The sequence below is a fragment of the Lutra lutra genome, chromosome 11 (genome assembly GCF_902655055.1).
Source record: "Lutra lutra chromosome 11, mLutLut1.2, whole genome shotgun sequence".
Lineage (NCBI taxonomy): Eukaryota > Metazoa > Chordata > Mammalia > Carnivora > Mustelidae > Lutra > Lutra lutra.
In genome coordinates this window covers 102,380,679-102,396,834 of record NC_062288.1, presented here as the reverse complement: position 1 = coordinate 102,396,834, position 16,156 = coordinate 102,380,679, and the positions used below count along the sequence as shown (strand labels likewise).

The 16,156-nt window shown below is 50.2% G+C and overlaps 5 non-coding genes across 5 annotated transcripts; 4 read left to right on the top strand and 1 right to left on the bottom strand.

Moving 5' to 3' along the window:
* The first annotated feature begins 1,863 nt into the window (after nt 1–1,863).
* On the top strand, nt 1,864–1,935 carry TRNAC-GCA (transfer RNA cysteine (anticodon GCA)). The gene has a single exon. It is a non-coding gene; the product is annotated as a tRNA-Cys (tRNA).
* A 3,515-nt stretch (nt 1,936–5,450) lies between these two features.
* TRNAC-GCA (transfer RNA cysteine (anticodon GCA)) lies at nt 5,451–5,522 on the top strand. Its single transcript has one exon. It is a non-coding gene; the product is annotated as a tRNA-Cys (tRNA).
* A 4,001-nt stretch (nt 5,523–9,523) lies between these two features.
* TRNAC-GCA (transfer RNA cysteine (anticodon GCA)) lies at nt 9,524–9,595 on the top strand. Its single transcript has one exon. It is a non-coding gene; the product is annotated as a tRNA-Cys (tRNA).
* Nucleotides 9,596–12,474: 2,879 nt separating this feature from the next.
* Nucleotides 12,475–12,546, bottom strand: TRNAC-GCA (transfer RNA cysteine (anticodon GCA)). Its single transcript has one exon. It is a non-coding gene; the product is annotated as a tRNA-Cys (tRNA).
* A 3,072-nt stretch (nt 12,547–15,618) lies between these two features.
* On the top strand, nt 15,619–15,690 carry TRNAC-GCA (transfer RNA cysteine (anticodon GCA)). Its single transcript has one exon. It is a non-coding gene; the product is annotated as a tRNA-Cys (tRNA).
* Nucleotides 15,691–16,156: the final 466 nt, after the last annotated feature.

Sequence of the window (16,156 nt, the reverse complement as noted above, 5' to 3'; positions counted from 1 at the left end):
GAGGGAAATGCAACTATCTTTCTTACCCTCAACATTTGAAATTCCTTTCCATTTGGCGGGGATCCACAGGTGTGCGTGACTGGTGGAAACCAGGACCTCCCTGCACTACCAAAGGCAAAAGTACCAGACTTTGCCCTCCCACCAAGGCCAGCAATGCCCTAAGCTTAGCCACTCACACGCACGTGATTGAGACTTGGAACACGCAATGAGGGTCATACAGGCAGGAAGAGTCGGCATTTATTCCAGGGGAGCTCTGACATTGGTGGTGGGGCTAATGGCTGCAGCCCCATGCAGTGGGGGCATCACAAGCCCCCCAACTAGGATGCTGTTTGGGGCAAAGACTCAAACAGGCGTGACCCCCTGGCTACACTTTAATTCTGCCTGTTTTCTGAATGTAGATAGTTAGGTTTCCTTGGGTGGTCTGAGATTTTTGTCTTCATGCCAGTCATTTCCTAGTTTGCTTCGAGTAGCCATTATCAGTTTCTGTTTGGGAGACAGAATGCTGGCAGTGTGAAAACTGATACTAGAAGTCACGTGCAGGAAGTGAGGGGAACATGGTGTCGGTTTTCTGGTCTGGTTGAGGCTAAAAGCAGTGACCATCTGGCCGGTTATTCAGGAATTGGAACCTGGCAGTCATTGACACAGTGACCAAGGAGGGAAGTTGACTATTGTCTAGGTCACCTGGAAGGAAGTGCCCAGGGAGGGCCAAGCCCCAATATACTAAATTACCAGAGAACACCAGGAAGCACTCTACAGTAGAGCGGCTAATTCTGTTGGCACGGGAACTCAAAGACAATGAAACTCAAACATGTAAACCTTCTACTCCAGCCGGTGCTAAGTGCAGAGAGACTTATCTCTTACCCCTGAGTAACCGAAAAGGCCTCCAACCAAATGTGGGGTTTGATCCTGCAGGTTACTGAGTTACAATGTCAGTTAAAGGAGCAGTATCCTTGTCTCATGCGTGAAAGGTAGGACACTAATCAGAAAAGAGTGGGATCGTTGCACCCACTTGGCGCTTATTCAATGGACTCAGAAACAAAGGTCAACACTCCAGGCATGGAGGCTAGGAGCCAGCTCCACCAAATGGATTGTGTGTCCCGCCCCCACCGGAACCTGGCTATGCCAGGGAAGGGTGCCTAACGTTCCAATTACATCCCCTAATAAAAAGATGGTGTTTTAGAGGCCGGGCAAGCAGCCAGCAACGTGGAAGCCAGCTGGTTATGTTAGGAACCTCCTGGATGGGGCGCTGCTTTGTTCTCGCTGGAATACTTATTTTGAGTTTACATTACGTTTTTGAAGTGAAGCAGGTTACCTGTGCAACAAAGGAATGTTGTAGGTAAGCTGCACAGAAACGAGGAAATCTCCCCTTTTCTACCCTCTCTCCCACTGCATAGCCCAGTGTCCCCGGTGGTCTCCGCAAAGTGAACCTCACCAGTCTCTGATGTCAGGTAACCTCCCCTTCGGTTACTGCCCCGATGCCTTGTGGGAAGGACTGGTGAAGGTCTGCGAGCTGGGAGGGAGGGAGGGGTGAGGGTGGGGTCACAGGCAGGGGTCGATGGAGCCGAGCAGGTGGAGCTCAGAGAGGAGGGAAGGAAGGAAGGATGGGGTGCGGGGTCCCGCCGAAACCTGGTGCCTCCTGCAGTTCAGACGCGGCTCTAGAGGAAAAGCGCCTATTGGACATGAGAGAGTCTCTGGGGAACGGGAAGGCGGCCTCCCGGCCACAGGGTGGTCCCTGGTGAGGTTCTGCTGGGCCTGCTAGTTTCGTAGGCCTACCAGCGACGACTAGAACTCGCGGGGGGCTCTGGAACGCTTGGGTGCGGCGTCACAGGTGAAGTAATGTAAAGAGGAGCCAACCTCGCAGAAGGGGGTATAGCTCAGGGGTAGAGCATTTGACTGCAGATCAAGAGGTCCCCGGTTCAAATCCGGGTGCCCCCTGCTGGACCTTTGCTTTATTGCCAAACACGGAGGTACCATGATCTATTTAATGTCATGGGACGCCCTCCCTGCCGCTTTCCCCCACTTTCCCCCAGGCCCTGTCTCGGGTGGCTTTTGTCCCCTGGCATACTGAAGTGGCAGGTTGACCCATTGGCCGCGATTCTTCACCTCCCGCTTTCTGCGGCTTTCGCTGGTGACTTTTCCGTTTCACTCCCAGAGGTGAGCGCGCTCTGCACCCCATTGCTCTGGGCTCCATCGTAGGGATCAATCTGCACCAACCAGGAGACAAAACCACACAGTAACTTAAGTGGGAAGTTTAATATAAAGAATTATTGTGTTGTGAAAAGAGTAACCACACAGGTGCAAAGAAATCTCCACAAAGTTATCCGAGAGGAGAGGAACCCAAAGGACAAATTTGGAAGGGGGACCCCTCCCCAAAGCTGGGAGTAGATCCCGGGGGAAGGTGTGGTTGCAGCAACCTGACCTATTCACGGTCTCCGGGCAAGCAGCAAGCAAACCTCTTGGGCACAGGAGAGGCACCAGGAGGCGAGAGGTCTGGAGCGCGCAGCAAAGGCGCCTGGAGGGCTCGGGGACCAGACCTCTGCGGGGCAAGACGAGCGGGGCTGGAGGGCACACGCAGGTGCGTAGGCGGAGTTGGGAGGGCCCCGCGGGGGGCGGGGGGCGGGGGTGGTGGGGGTCGCCCGCCCAGCCAGGGCTGCCAGATCGCCGTGGTGGGACTTCTTTCTCTGGGTGCCTGGCTGGGTCCTCACGCACCCACACCTCTGACCAACCATGCAGCGGAGACCAAGGGGAAGGGGATGGAAAAACCAAAAACAAAAAAACACCACCAACAACAACAACACGTAGCCGAAATTAGGGAGACAATCCCCTTTTCTCCCGCAACATCCCTCCAGCGCCCTCTACTGACAGCTGTTCACATTACAGGAGAAACGCTTCTAGAAACCGGTCGGTTATCGCAGGGCGGGCATGCGGGCCTGAATTTGGACCCGAGAGTCCAAAAACTCGGTAGCTGTGTGCGTGTGACTTGTTTGGGGCAACAGGATGTTAGCGGGTGTATGCAGGCTAGGGGCTTGAGATCAGCTTGCAAGGGTAGGTTTGTCCTCAGGGGCTTCTCTTATTACCATGAGATGTGTTCCTCGTGCGAGCCGTTGCCCCTTCCGCCTGGACCCCAGCAATGAGCACACACGGCCGCATCTCCAGCCCAACTCATCTAGCAGAGCCGAGGCCGGCCGGACCCGCAGCTTGAAGCGAACCTATCCAGCCCAGCCCAGCCTAGATCAACTGATTCATATTCAATATTCTGCCCCGTGGGCATGACAGTAAATGCCCATTGTTGTGTGTCACCGGTTTGGGGCGGCTTGTTTCACGACACTATTGTGGATTCGACTGGCAAATACTAAAATTGACATACAGAAGGGGGCGCCTCCTATAAAAAGGCCTGAAGTACAGGGCATGCCTTGGCAGTCAAGCAACGGGTACGAGAGAACTGTCAGAATCAGCTGAGGAAATGGGAAACGATTACCGACAGGGCGATCAGAGGCGCACGGGAACCTGGAAGGCAGAACGTGTCCTTGAACTTGTAGTGGGTGGGATAGGATGTTTCAAGGAAAAATATTGAATATCTGAGCGATTATAGGCTGTTTTTGATAAGGTCCCACAGAGAAAGATTTGAGTTCAGAAGAGAACTTCCTGGTTTGCAGTCAGAATTTAGAGGCAATCTAGGTAGCTCGTAACTGCATGGTCAGAAAAATGAAACCATCCTCTCCAAAAGAGAGGTGAGGCCGTTATTACATCACTTTAGGAAAAAGACTAACTCCAGAGCCTTCTCGTAAAACATAGCCTCAAACCAGATCGAGCTTAATGTACTCATGGACTCAGAATATGCCCAAATACTTATCCTTGTGCTGGAGGCAGAGCAAATGTCCGAAAACAATTGCAATCGTGTAGCTTTTGGCCCAGGGAGTCAAATAAATAGAAAACCCACAGGTTGCTTGAGAGAACTGTGCTGTCAAAAGCATTACTAGCCTGGATGAAAAGAAACGAAGACTGGGAAGTAAAAGGACCTGGGCTTCCAGCATTCTATAGGGAGAAGCAAGTTGGGAAGAATGCTCAGCCACCAAAAAGGACATATTTTCCAACGATCCCTTCAAAAATTGCAGAGAAGCCTGAAGGAAAAGGAAGACTCCTCAGACTCAGGCAGAACAGTGGATGGGGAGCTGTCCTGACACGGCAGAACCAGAGCCTAATCATGCTGAATTTGGGGTGGTTTCTTAGACAATATTACTGTGAAAAGCCTGACAAATACTGACACTGGGATCCAGAAGGGGGGCTCTGGCTGGAGCAAGAGGTAAGAGAGGAACACAGCCACATTTGTCTAGCTTTTCGATTTCTGTGAACCAGTTTCTATGACCGTGTGTTTCCCATCGTGACCAGTCTTTGAATGTAAAAGGCTTTAGTGCCCTGAAGTCTACTCCTGTACCATCATTGGATTTTGGGTGTGTGAGTGATAGGTAATTCGTTTTTTTAAGCTTATAGATCTCTAAATCAAGAGAGGCTTCCCCTGGATCTAGTGCAGATCATAGGATCCTGGACTTTGACTGAATGAGGCTTCGGGGGCCTTGAGATAAAGCTGAGTATGTTAAGCGTGCAGGAGAGATTAAGTAATTATGACCAAGAGGGCAGACCACAGTGGATTAAAATGTTGGCCCCAGTTCTGAACTTATTCTGTGTGAGCCCTTTGCCACAAGACTTTTCAGATGCTCCCAGTAGAAGCGGAACAGATTTCCTTGCCCTTGATGTCGGGCTGGGTGCTGAGCCCCGCTATCACTGATGGGGTGTTAGCGCCTGGATCACAAGCTGAGGCTGGAAACCTGCTTGCGTAGCTGGGCAGGATTTGTTTGCAGTTCTGCCATTCCCGGGAGAAAAGTCTCCCTGCGAGCTGCCACTCTTCCGACTTGGATCCAGGAATAAACAGACTTGGAGCAAACCTGAGCACGATTCACATCAAGGATCCAAGCCCAGATGGACCCTCGGCTTGAAGCAGGATCTCCAGGTCAACACCAGACTAGATCCACTGATTGCCACGCATTTTGCTGACCTATGGACATGAAAATAAAGGCTTATTGTGGCACGCATCTGAGTTGGGGATGATTTGTTATGAAATATCATTGTGCACGTAGCTAATCCAGGCAAGATTCTTACACTTCCTCTCCCTTCCCCCTCCCACCTACTGAGGGAGGGGAGGGGAGGACACTGCAGTTTACCCAAGGAGTTGGGCTTGGGGCTGCAGAGTGGAAGAGCGCTGTTAGACAAGGGAGGGTCTCTGGGGAACAGAACGGCCAACTCCTGGCCAGAGGGTGGTCTCCAGCCAGTTTGTGGTGGGCTTGCCGGTTTCACGGGTGGACCAAAAGAGAATAGAATGTCCAGCGCACTATGTAATGCTTGGCTGTGGCAGTGCAGGTGAACTATGCTAAAGAGGAGCATGACTCTAGCAAGGGGGTATAGCTCAGGGGTAGAGCATTTGACTGCAGATCAAGAGGTCCCTGGTTCAAATCCAGGTGCCCCCTGTAGGTGTTTCACCTTATTGCCAAGTGCAAATAGGTAACCTCATTTAGGGTCCTGCTCATAGTAAAGTCATCTACATCAGCAACCTCCCTGGATCTGTGTCAGTTTCCCCAAGTGATTTCTGGGGCACAGCACATATCATGGTACTGTCGTTAATGATGTGTGTGTCAGAAGTTTCTTACTCCTTAAAGCTTACGTTATGATCAGGAGCTACCCAGCCTGTCTGCACCGGAATTACTTAGGAACCTTAGTAAAAATACAAGTCAGCTGTAGGAATTAGGATTTATAGGGCCGAGGAGGTGCCTGGGAGCTTCTGTTTTGGGGAGGCACATCCCTCCTGCTAAATTTGATGGTACCATCCAGGCATTCCAAGTAGCTGGAAAATTATTTTGGAATTTACAATACTATGTCATTTTTTTAAAAGATTTTATTTATTTATTTGACAGACAGATCGCAAGTAGGCTGAAAGGCAGGCAGAGAGAGAGAGGCGGAAGCAGGTTCCCCGCTGAGCAGAGAGCCAGATGCGGGGCTCAATCCCAGGACCTTGGGATCATGACTTGAGCTGAAGGCGGAGGCTTTACCCACTGAGCCACCCAGGCGCCCCAATACTATGTCATTTTAAACAACGTTCTGGTGTTAAACATCAATGATTTTTCAAGTTAGTGCCTTCCTCCCAGGACTGAGGGAATTGTAAGAGGTGGGCTTAGAGCCCAGGGAGTAGCCAGGGTGCAGAGGTAAGAGAATGTGGCCATGGTAGCATGGTGACAGAACGCACGGTCACAGTCCGGCGAGGTATGGTGACAGCCCATAACTAATAACTCGACTCCGCATTAAAGTTCAGAATTAAAACACGCTTATTAGATGAGACCAAGAAAAGTGCTTAATTGACAACCTAGAGGTCCCTGATTCCAATTCTTTTTCCCTCCCAAACTTTGAACCCTCTTTCCATCTTTTGAGGATTCCCCCATTGTGTGAGCCCTGCTGGAAGAAATGGCTCTGCTTGTGGCTACAGAATGAAAGGCTATTTTCTCCCTTTTCCCCCATAGTATTTCTGGCCAAACAGGTGCTCCTGACTCACACTGCACTCAGACTGAGTGACACAAATTCCAGGGTTGGCAGAGCTCAGGCATCGTCCAGCAGCTCCCTAATGGCTGGCTGAGAACCCAGCAGGCGGAGTCCCCTTGGATTGCCCCTGCCTCTTGAACCTTCCCTTCCGTGCTGCGGGCTTCCTGCCACCTAGACAAGGATGGTCTCATCTTTTCCCATAGGCAGAGCCAGTTCCTGTCTCTGCAACAATGTGTCTAGGCTGATACAACATTTGGAGTCGGTTGCAGGCAAAAGACCTTAAAGAAAGTGGGGTGGATGTAGGATTTCTTGCCGTGCTTGGGATAGAAGAAAGTAGAAATCCAGGGGATTCTTCTGGGCTGGAAATCCGAGAACCCAGGGGCTCTCAGTGGTCAATGAGCTGATTGATCAATCACACAGATTCAATTGACCATGGATTGGAGGCAGCTTATCCTTCCGGTGGTCATTTAATGGCTGTTTATGGCCGATGTCTTCTCTGATTGGTCAGTGTCCATGCTGTAGCAATGGCTAAATACTTTTGAGTACCAGCCCTTCTTGGAGTAAATTTCCCCCTGAAGGACATACACATAGATACACACACACACATAGATACACACACACACATACACACACACACACACACACGCGCGCACTTTGATATTTCCCATTTGAATGTATATGATGATCTAGCCTTTCTGCTTTTTATTCAATAATGAGTTGAGCTTTGTAGGAAGAGAAACAGCCCTGTTCCTTAGTCAAGGGGATATTTAGCAGACGCCTCAGCAGAAGACAGAGAACAGGAAAACCCTGAACTCTTAAAGCTCCTTTCTCTCACATGTTCAGATGTGACAACAACTATTTCCTTGGTCATTCCTATATATTTGCTGGTGCAAATGTTTCCATAAAAACTGGTGTTGAGGACATGTAGGAATTGTTTCTGGCTTCCCAACCCATCTCCCTTCCTAATAACATCCCAGTTTTCCGTGGATACAGGCTGGTAGAACGGAAGTCTACGACCTTCTATACCTTGGAGGTAGGCAGGAATTTCATGTAGATGTTCTCCTCGGGATTCCAGCCATGGACAGGAGACAAAGCGCCCAGAGTAGCTGATTCTGGGTCATGTGGATGGAATTCCACTCTGGCTTCTTGCCATGAGTCGACATGGCCAAGCCCTTCCCGAGCCATATCCTTCTGCTTCCTAGCAATTCTGTGATGTGTTTCCAATGAGCTCTTTTCTGAAATTAAAAAAGACAATTTGCTGAAAAAGACCAGCTGATAAAACTGCCTTCACCTTCTTCTTGCTTTCTAGCCATTGGAATGCGGCGTGATGACATCCTTGGACTGGCCTGGTGGATGAGGTACAGAAGCTTTGTAAGAAACATCCATCTAGTTCTACAGAGATGCAAAAACTGTTTCAAATAAGAAAACCACTGGAGCCACCAAAATGACGTCAGATATCCTGAATCTGGATGTCCCTGTGCTCTGAGATCACCACTCTGGACACAGGGTCCTTGGTTCAATATAATCAGGAAGGGAGCAGGTGGGATTGGGGGGTAGCTGGGACCCGTCTCCACCTGCCCATTTCGAATCTTGTTGGAATCAGTCTCTTTTCAGGATAAAACCATCTCTTGTTTAAGGACAGAGATGATTGGGGTTGTTGCCTTTTTTTTTTTTTTTTTAAAGCAAAACTAACTTGTGTGGAGAAAAGCAAATAGGTCATTTCAGAGATAACATGTTTATAATTTGCATATCACTTTCTTACAAAGATGAAACTATTCTTCTATGATGTGTTTAACAGTAAAAGGAATGATTACTTTTTCATGCCGATTTTAAAAAGGCTCTTTGGATACCTATCTTAGTGGCTACAGTGTAAAAGGTGATTCGTGTCCCCTGAGGAGACTGAGGAGGTGGCCGTGCAGGAAAGATTTCTAGAAGTCTCTGGAGAAGGACAGAGGAAGTTCAGAGTCAGACAGAGGTCCATCTGGATGCGGGTTAGTCAGTCAGTTCCCCCTAGTTCCCTAGAGATGAGGAGTTACCGTGTGCAATGGCTCACAGGCGACACGGGGCCCATCAGCAACGCCCAGACCGATAAGGGGGCAGGGTTCTGGGGGAAGAGCCTCTGACCGCATATCAAGTAGTCCCTGGTTCAAGTCTATGTGTCACCTGGTGGCCCTTCCTCTTGTTCTGACCACACATCTGCAATCACCCTGTCCTGGGTCTGGCCTCCGATGACCCTGAGTCTGTCCTTCCCACCTCACTGCCTTTCCACGCTTTCCACCCTCTCTTCAGGTCACACCGTCTGTCTGACACAGGGAAAGAGGCAACAAACAGAATAAGGGACAAAAGAAGAGAGATGAAGGGGATAGTTCATCTGCCCAGTTTAGCGCAAAGAGGCGTTTAATCATACACATGGATCCTAGTAGTAACTCGTCATTAAACCAAGTTTTGGAGGCATGATTTTAGTGACTGTCTTTGTTTTTGTTTTCCAGATCTATGCCATGCAGGGCACAAAGTAAATTGATCGCTCCAAAATCATCAGGAGCTTGTTAGAAACTCCCGTTGTCCCTTGTCCCCTTCCCAGAGAGTCTGGTTTAGGGCTTCCCAGGTGGGGCCCAAGAACTTTGACTTTTCTCAGCCCTTCCAACCCTAACCTCAGAGGGTCTGTTGAGCAGCGATTTCTGAGTTCTGCTCTTCTAGATGAGTCCAGAATGTTCTAGTGGCAATCTTTAATGTTTTCAAGGCCAGTGCCTACCTCCAGGGGCTGAGCGTAGGAGGAACCCTGGCTCTAAGTAGAGGTAAGAGGCAGGGGTGGGCGTAGCAGGTAGGACATGCTTCTGGGCGTGTAGGATGGAGAGTACTACCAAGAACTCATCTCAAGGTGACGGTCAGGGTGTGGCTCTGCAGGATTAGAGTGCTTATTAGACACCTATGAGCAAGTGGGGGTATAGCTCAGGGGTAGAGCATTTGACTGCAGATCAAGAGGTCCCTGGTTCAAATCCAGGTGCCCCCTGCTATACTTATTTTTACCCCCTCCAACAGCTGTTGTCTCCCTGGTATTGAAACCTCAGAGAGAAGAGATGGACCAGGACCCCTCGGTTTCACCTCCTGTGTTTCTCACAGACTCAGGTGGGCTCCACCGCCGAAGCCCACTGTGCTGTGCTGGCCGGGCCCTCTCGGTGGCTGCAGATGGGGTGTTTCGCTATTCTCTGTCCAGCACCGGAACCCCAACCCAAAATAGCGGGTCTTGGTGGAAAGCCCGGCTCTGCAACCTGCTCTACGAAACAGGTGTGCCGGTACCGCCGCCCCCGACCCACAGCCCCGACTGCTGGCTGAGGGCCCGGCTCAGCAGTTCCAGAGCGAGCTTCATTCCAGGGTCTAGACCTCTGGCTCCTCGGCAGAGCTGGTGGTTCTTCAAGCACCCCCTGGGGGCCACAGGGCTTCCTGCCCCGAATGGTGCTCTGTTGTGGCTCCGGCTGTGATGGGGGTCCCTGGGGTCCCTTGGAGCCTGACCTTCCCACCCTCCCTCCAGGGCCATGGGCTCCTGACTGGCTGCCAGTGACCATCTAGTCTGTTTCCATCAAACAGAAGCTCATTCTGGGCTTGCACCTGTGTGCGTGCCTGGTTACGGGAACTGGTGCTCTGAGTAACTGATCCTCAGAGAGAAGCAGTGTGTGGGAATGAAGGGTTAACCATCAGACCTCCTGTCCTGAAGGCAGGAAAAGATCGGTTGGTCCCACCTGGCTGGGAAGCTAGCAGACCAGGGTTAACAGACGCCAAACAGCCAAATGCCTTGTTGCCTGCTGTCAGCTGAAATGGCCGTGGAGAGGAAGACCCCGGTGGCTGATTCTAACACGCCGGGAATGACCAGCTCAGAGGTCCAGCTTCTATATCTAGCCTCAGAAGGACACATGGGGCTTCCGACGACCGTGCCGAGAAAATCTGCCTAAGGCACCCCGTGGCAGGGCCGAACTCCAGAGGCAAACTTGAATCCAGCCGGTGCTAAATTCCCTGAAACTGGGAGCCTCCTTGGTCTCTTAGGTGAGCGCTGGGGCATTTATCAGGGAAGAATAGTCCTCCTAAAACTGTAAAGGACATTTATGAAAGGATATGGGGAAATCAATCCCAGCTCCAAATGCCACCAGCCTCCAGATTTCCTCTTATATCCGGGCTGACGGAACTGCTCTCAGAGGGTCCGCTTCCCCATCCCTGCCCACCGAATGCAGAAGCTGTCCACTCACCCTGGAAACGGAAAACACCCAGTGAGGAGCTTTCTGGCCCACCAGAAGCTTTGTGCTTTGGAACCCACAGAGCCTGTGGCTCCAGGAGGGGACAGTGTGGGGTCCCTGCTGGGGAGAGGGGGTGTGGTCTGACTGTCTTAGTCAGGGGCTTCAGCCAGCAAAGTAAGAGTCCCCATGCCAGTTCAGAAGGGTTTGGGGCTTTGGTACCCCCAAACAGGCAGCCTTAAACCCCATCCCTGCCCCCTCCAGATGTGCTGAGCCCAGACATGAGGCCTTTCAAGGCAGATGGGGCTGCTCACTGGGAGGGTGGCGTCAGCCTTCCTGGCCAAATGCCTCCCCCAGGCTCAGCCCCAGGATCTGGCCTTGGGATGAGGAAGGGGAAAAGGAAGCACCATCTAGCCGGTGGTCGAACAGGGGAAGCTGGGGGAGAAGGGAGCAGGGGTCAGAACAAAGGAGCCCAGGAAGAAGTAGTGTGACAAGGGAAGGAGGGGGAGCAAGAAAGTGTGCCAGCGAGGGACAGAAGGAGGGGAGGGGTTGGGCAGGACAGGGGGACTTCAGGGCACTGATATGAGGGGTCAGTGGGAAAGGGGAAGGAGCTTATGGCCAGGAGAGGGTGAGCCAGCCAGGACATGGGACCTGCAGGAATAAACAAACTACTGGGTCCTGGGAGGTCCCTCCCTGGGGGAGGCCACAACCATGAAGTGGTGTCAACCAGGATAGAATGTGAAGGGAGCCCTGGCTCAGGGGGAAAGACCTGACTACAGGCCGGAAGGGCCACTGCGAGCTCATCTGGTTTAGTACTGGATGTTCTGTGGGCATCATCCGGGCCATCATTAGAGAAGGCCTCTCCCCTCCAGCCCAGGGCAGCCTCAGCTATGGGGAGGGGAAGCAGCTGAAGGCAGTGGGCCCCGTCACTCTTGTCCCAGGTTAGGGAAGTGGAAAGAACCCAAGACCAGTCATGTGGGATCTGGCCCCAACCGTATGATTAATCAGGTGTGTGCTTGGGCACATCTCTTAATTATGGCCTCTTTTCAAGCCTGTAACATGGGGCACCAAAGAAAATTGGTGGTTTCCAATTCTGACTTTCCACTGGGATCATCCCATGAGCTTGTTAAAAATAGAGTCCCTTGGCCCCATGCCCAAGGGGGCACGGATCCAGGCAGCCTGACCAGGAGCCTGTAAGCTGTATTTCCATGAAAGTGCATGCCACGGCTCTTACCATCTCACACCCCAGGGGTCGTGACAGGCCGTCCAGCGAGGGACCCTTGGGCCTTAGAGAAGCTCAGAGCCCTCCACTGACATAACCCTGCTTTGACACTGACGTCCTTGGCCATGGCTGGCTGGCACGGGCAGAGGGTGGTGCAGAAGGACATGGTGGACAGGAATGTCTTCCACCTGCCCCAGAGTAGGTCTTGGAGGCCGACTAGACATGAAGGGCTACATCAGTGTCTGAAGGAGTTCTGGAATTCATGACAGAGGCCAGACGTCTTCCCGTCAGTGTGAGGTGAGCTTTTAAGGACAGATGATCCTTAACTGTCCTTGTTCTTACTGATTTTTGGATGCAGCTCTAGCTCTCTTTCTCTCACTGGAGCCCATGACTCTACACCAAGGGCAGAGAGAAAAGAGCCCACTTGGGAGTAAAAGTTTGCAAAGGGGGTACCTGGATTTGAACCAGGGACCTCTTGATCTGCAGTCAAATGCTCTGCCCCTGAGCTATACCCCCTCAACTGGTGGAATGGTCTCAGTCACATTTTTACCTGTGTTGCTACATCATCGTTCAGTTTTGCCGGTTGGCATTTCCTGTCCAGCTCTGCTTCTCTCAGCTCATGTCTTCCTCGTGCGGGGATCCCAGACCTCGCGCTTCCCACCTCTCTACTATATGCAACTGTCTGAGGATGCCCCCAGTCGCCTTGTTGACCTTTACAGGTGGGCAGAGCTTTAAAACCATCCATATCACTCTCTTCAGCACTAAGGGCTGTTGAGCATGTCAGGGACACTGGGACGGTGACAAAACTGTGGCCGGGTGACAGCGCCTTCCCTGTGCTGAGGGAAGGTTCAGAGCCCATGTCCAAAGGTTACTTAACGACACAGAAGAACACCCATAAGGGGCGCCTGGTTGGCTCAGTCCATTAGGCGTCTGCCTTCAGCTCAGATCAGGGTGCTGGGGTCCTAGGATTGGGCTCCCTGCTCAGGGGGGATTCCGCCTCTCCCTCTGCCCCTCCTCCTCCACCCACCCCGGCTCGTGCTTGCTCTCTCTCAAATAAATATATAAAATCTTTTTTTTTTTTTTTAAAGAACATCTGTGATAATATGTCATGTGAAAAGGCAGGTTACAATGCAAGCTGGGGCAGCCACTCTGGAAAACAGCAGGGAGGTTCCTCAAAAAGTTGAAAATAGAACTACCCTATGACCCAGCAATTGCACCACTGGGTATTTACCCTAAAGATACAAACGTAGTGGGGCGCCTGGGTGGCTCAGTGGGTTAAAACCTCTGCCTTCGGCTCAGGTCATGATCCCAGGGTCCTGGGATCGAGCCCCACATCGGGCTCTCTGCTCAGCGGGAAGCCTGCTTCCTGCTCTCTCTCTCTGCCTGCCTCTCCGCCTACTGTGATCTCTGTCTGTCAAATAAATGAATAAAATCTTAAAAAAAAAAAAAAGATACAAACGTAGTGATCCGAAGGGCACGTGCACCCGAATGTTTATAGCAGCAATGTCTACAATAGCCAAACTATGGAAAGAACCTAGATGTCCATCAACAGATGAATGGATAAAGAAGATGTGGTATATATACACAATGGAATACTATGCAGCCATCAAAAGAAATGAAATCTTGCCATTTGCGACAACGTGGATGGAACTAGAGGGTATCATGCTTAGCGAAATAAGTCAATTGGAGAAAGACAACTATCCTATGATCTCCCTGATATGAGGAAGTGGAGATGCAATATGGGGGGTTAAGGGGGTAGGAGAAGAGTAAATGAAACAAGACGGGATCGGGAGGGAGACAAAGCATAAGTGACTCTTAATCTCACAAAACAAACTGAGGGTTGCTGTGGGGAGGGGGGTCGGGAGAGGGGGGTGGGGTTATGGACATTGGGGAGGGTATGTGCTATGGTGAGGGCTGTGAAGTGTGTAAACCTGGCGATTCACAGACCTGTACCCCTGGGGATAAAAATACATTATATGTTTATAAAAAAAAAGATAAAGATTAAAAAAAAAAAGAAAAGTCAGGTTATAAAACAGTGTCTGAGAGAAATTGTAGATGATCTCAGCATTTTTTCTGCACTTTTACTTATCCTTTAAGTTTTCCATGTTGAGCTTGTGGCCTTTGTTTAAAAAAAAAAAAAAGATACTGAGGAGAAATTATACTCTAGGAGAGTTCCACTCCTGGGAATTTATCCGTCAGAAATACTCAGGTGAGGAACACCTGGGTGGCTCAGTGGGTTAAAGCCGCTGCCTTCAGCTCAGGTCATGATCTGAGGGTCCTGGGATCGAGCCCTGCATCGGGCTCTCTGCTCTGCAGGGAGCCTGCTTCCTCCCCTCTCTCTCTGCCTGCCTCTCTGCCTACTTGTGATCTCTCTCTCCATCAAATAAATAAAATCTTTTTAAAAAATTTTTTAAAAAAAATACTCAGGTGAGTGCACAGAGATCCATATCTGTGGAGACTCGTTACAGCTTTTGCCTTTTTGTGCATTAGCAATAAACTAGAAACCACCTAACTCTCCACTGACTGGAAGTAGGTCACAAAGCAGTCACAGGATACAACAGAAACAGATAACAGAGGTACAGAGTACGATCTTGGAAAGACGCTTAAACAATATCATTAAGGGCCAAAGGTAAGTTGCCTGGCATATGTATGATGTGAACTCATTTGGACCTTTAGAAAGATACCATGTAAATATATTATTATATATTAAGGAGTGCCTGGGTGGCCCAGTCAGCTAAGCGCCTGCCATTGGTTCAGATCATGATCTCGGAGTGCTGAGATGGACCCCCTGCTCACTGGGGGGTCTGCTTGTCCCTCTCCCTCTGTCCCTGCCCCCTGCTCATGCTCTGTCTCTGTTTCTCTCTCAAATAAATAAATAAATAAAATCTTCTTTAAAAAAAGATTATACACACATACAAAGGTATTTGCATATAAACATACATTAATTTGTATATATATAAGAAATTTTTTGAGAGAGAGGTGGGGAGGGGCAGAGAGAGAGGGAGAGGGACTCTCAAGCTGACTCCGTGCTGAGCGGGGAGCCTGACGCAGGACTTAATTCCCCTCCACAGAGATCACAACCTGAGCCAGAACCAAGTCGGCCGCACAACCAATGGCGCCACCTAGGCAGCCTTAAAAATATACATTTAAATATAAATTTTTATATTTATGTATGTGTTATATATAGTGTATCTGTAAAATATATCTATATCATCTCCTGTGGGAGAAAATAAAGCAAACAACTACTGCCAACGAGGGGGGGGATTCTTTCATTTTCCAATTTACACATGTAATAATAACCCACATGCCTACACGCTCCAGCCTTGCAGGTACTGAGTGGCTAAAAATAACTGAGAGAAAGCACTACAAATATTCTTTCCTTTCCCGCCTTCCGCAGCTGCACACATCCTGATTCCTCCCTCGGAGGGAGCCCGCTGCCTGGTATGCAGCATGTTGGTGCATTTTCACCCAAGCAGGCCAGGCAGTTCCTGAGAGAGGTACTTCAGAAGGCGTTACTCATCACTGTACAGGTAGTCTGGGTGTGGCTACACAGATGAAGAATATTAATTAAGTCACCCCATAGCAGGAGGGGGTATAGCTCAGGGGTAGAGCATTTGACTGCAGATCAAGAGGTCCCCAGTTCAAATCTGGGTGCCCCCTATTTATTCCTAATTTAAATTGAAGCTGCATTTTTAAAAACTTCCTCTTCCTTATTAGACGTCAATGTGAAGTTGTTTTCCCCTGAAACCATCCAGTGGAGGAGCTTACTACCATAGTTGCTCTGTCTGCCTAGCTCCTTGCGTTCTGGGTCTCCTCCGATTCATCCCTAAGCGGGCATCATCAGTGATCTGATGTGAACAGTATCTTCCAGGGACAGTCCCTGTCTCTGCCTTTGTGTCCTCAGGGCTCCCCCTTCTCAATTCAGGCTTTCTGTGAATGGGATGGATGGGGTCTTCTCTTTCCAAGCCAAAGGGCTGGGATCTGTGACTCCCATGTTCACGTGCATGTTGAGGAACTGCTGAAGACGATCGTATGTCTTCTTCAAGCTTTACAAGTTAACTTCTGCATAAGGGACCAGTGAATTATACCATCCATCTCCGAACTAGAGAGTGTAATGACTTTCTGT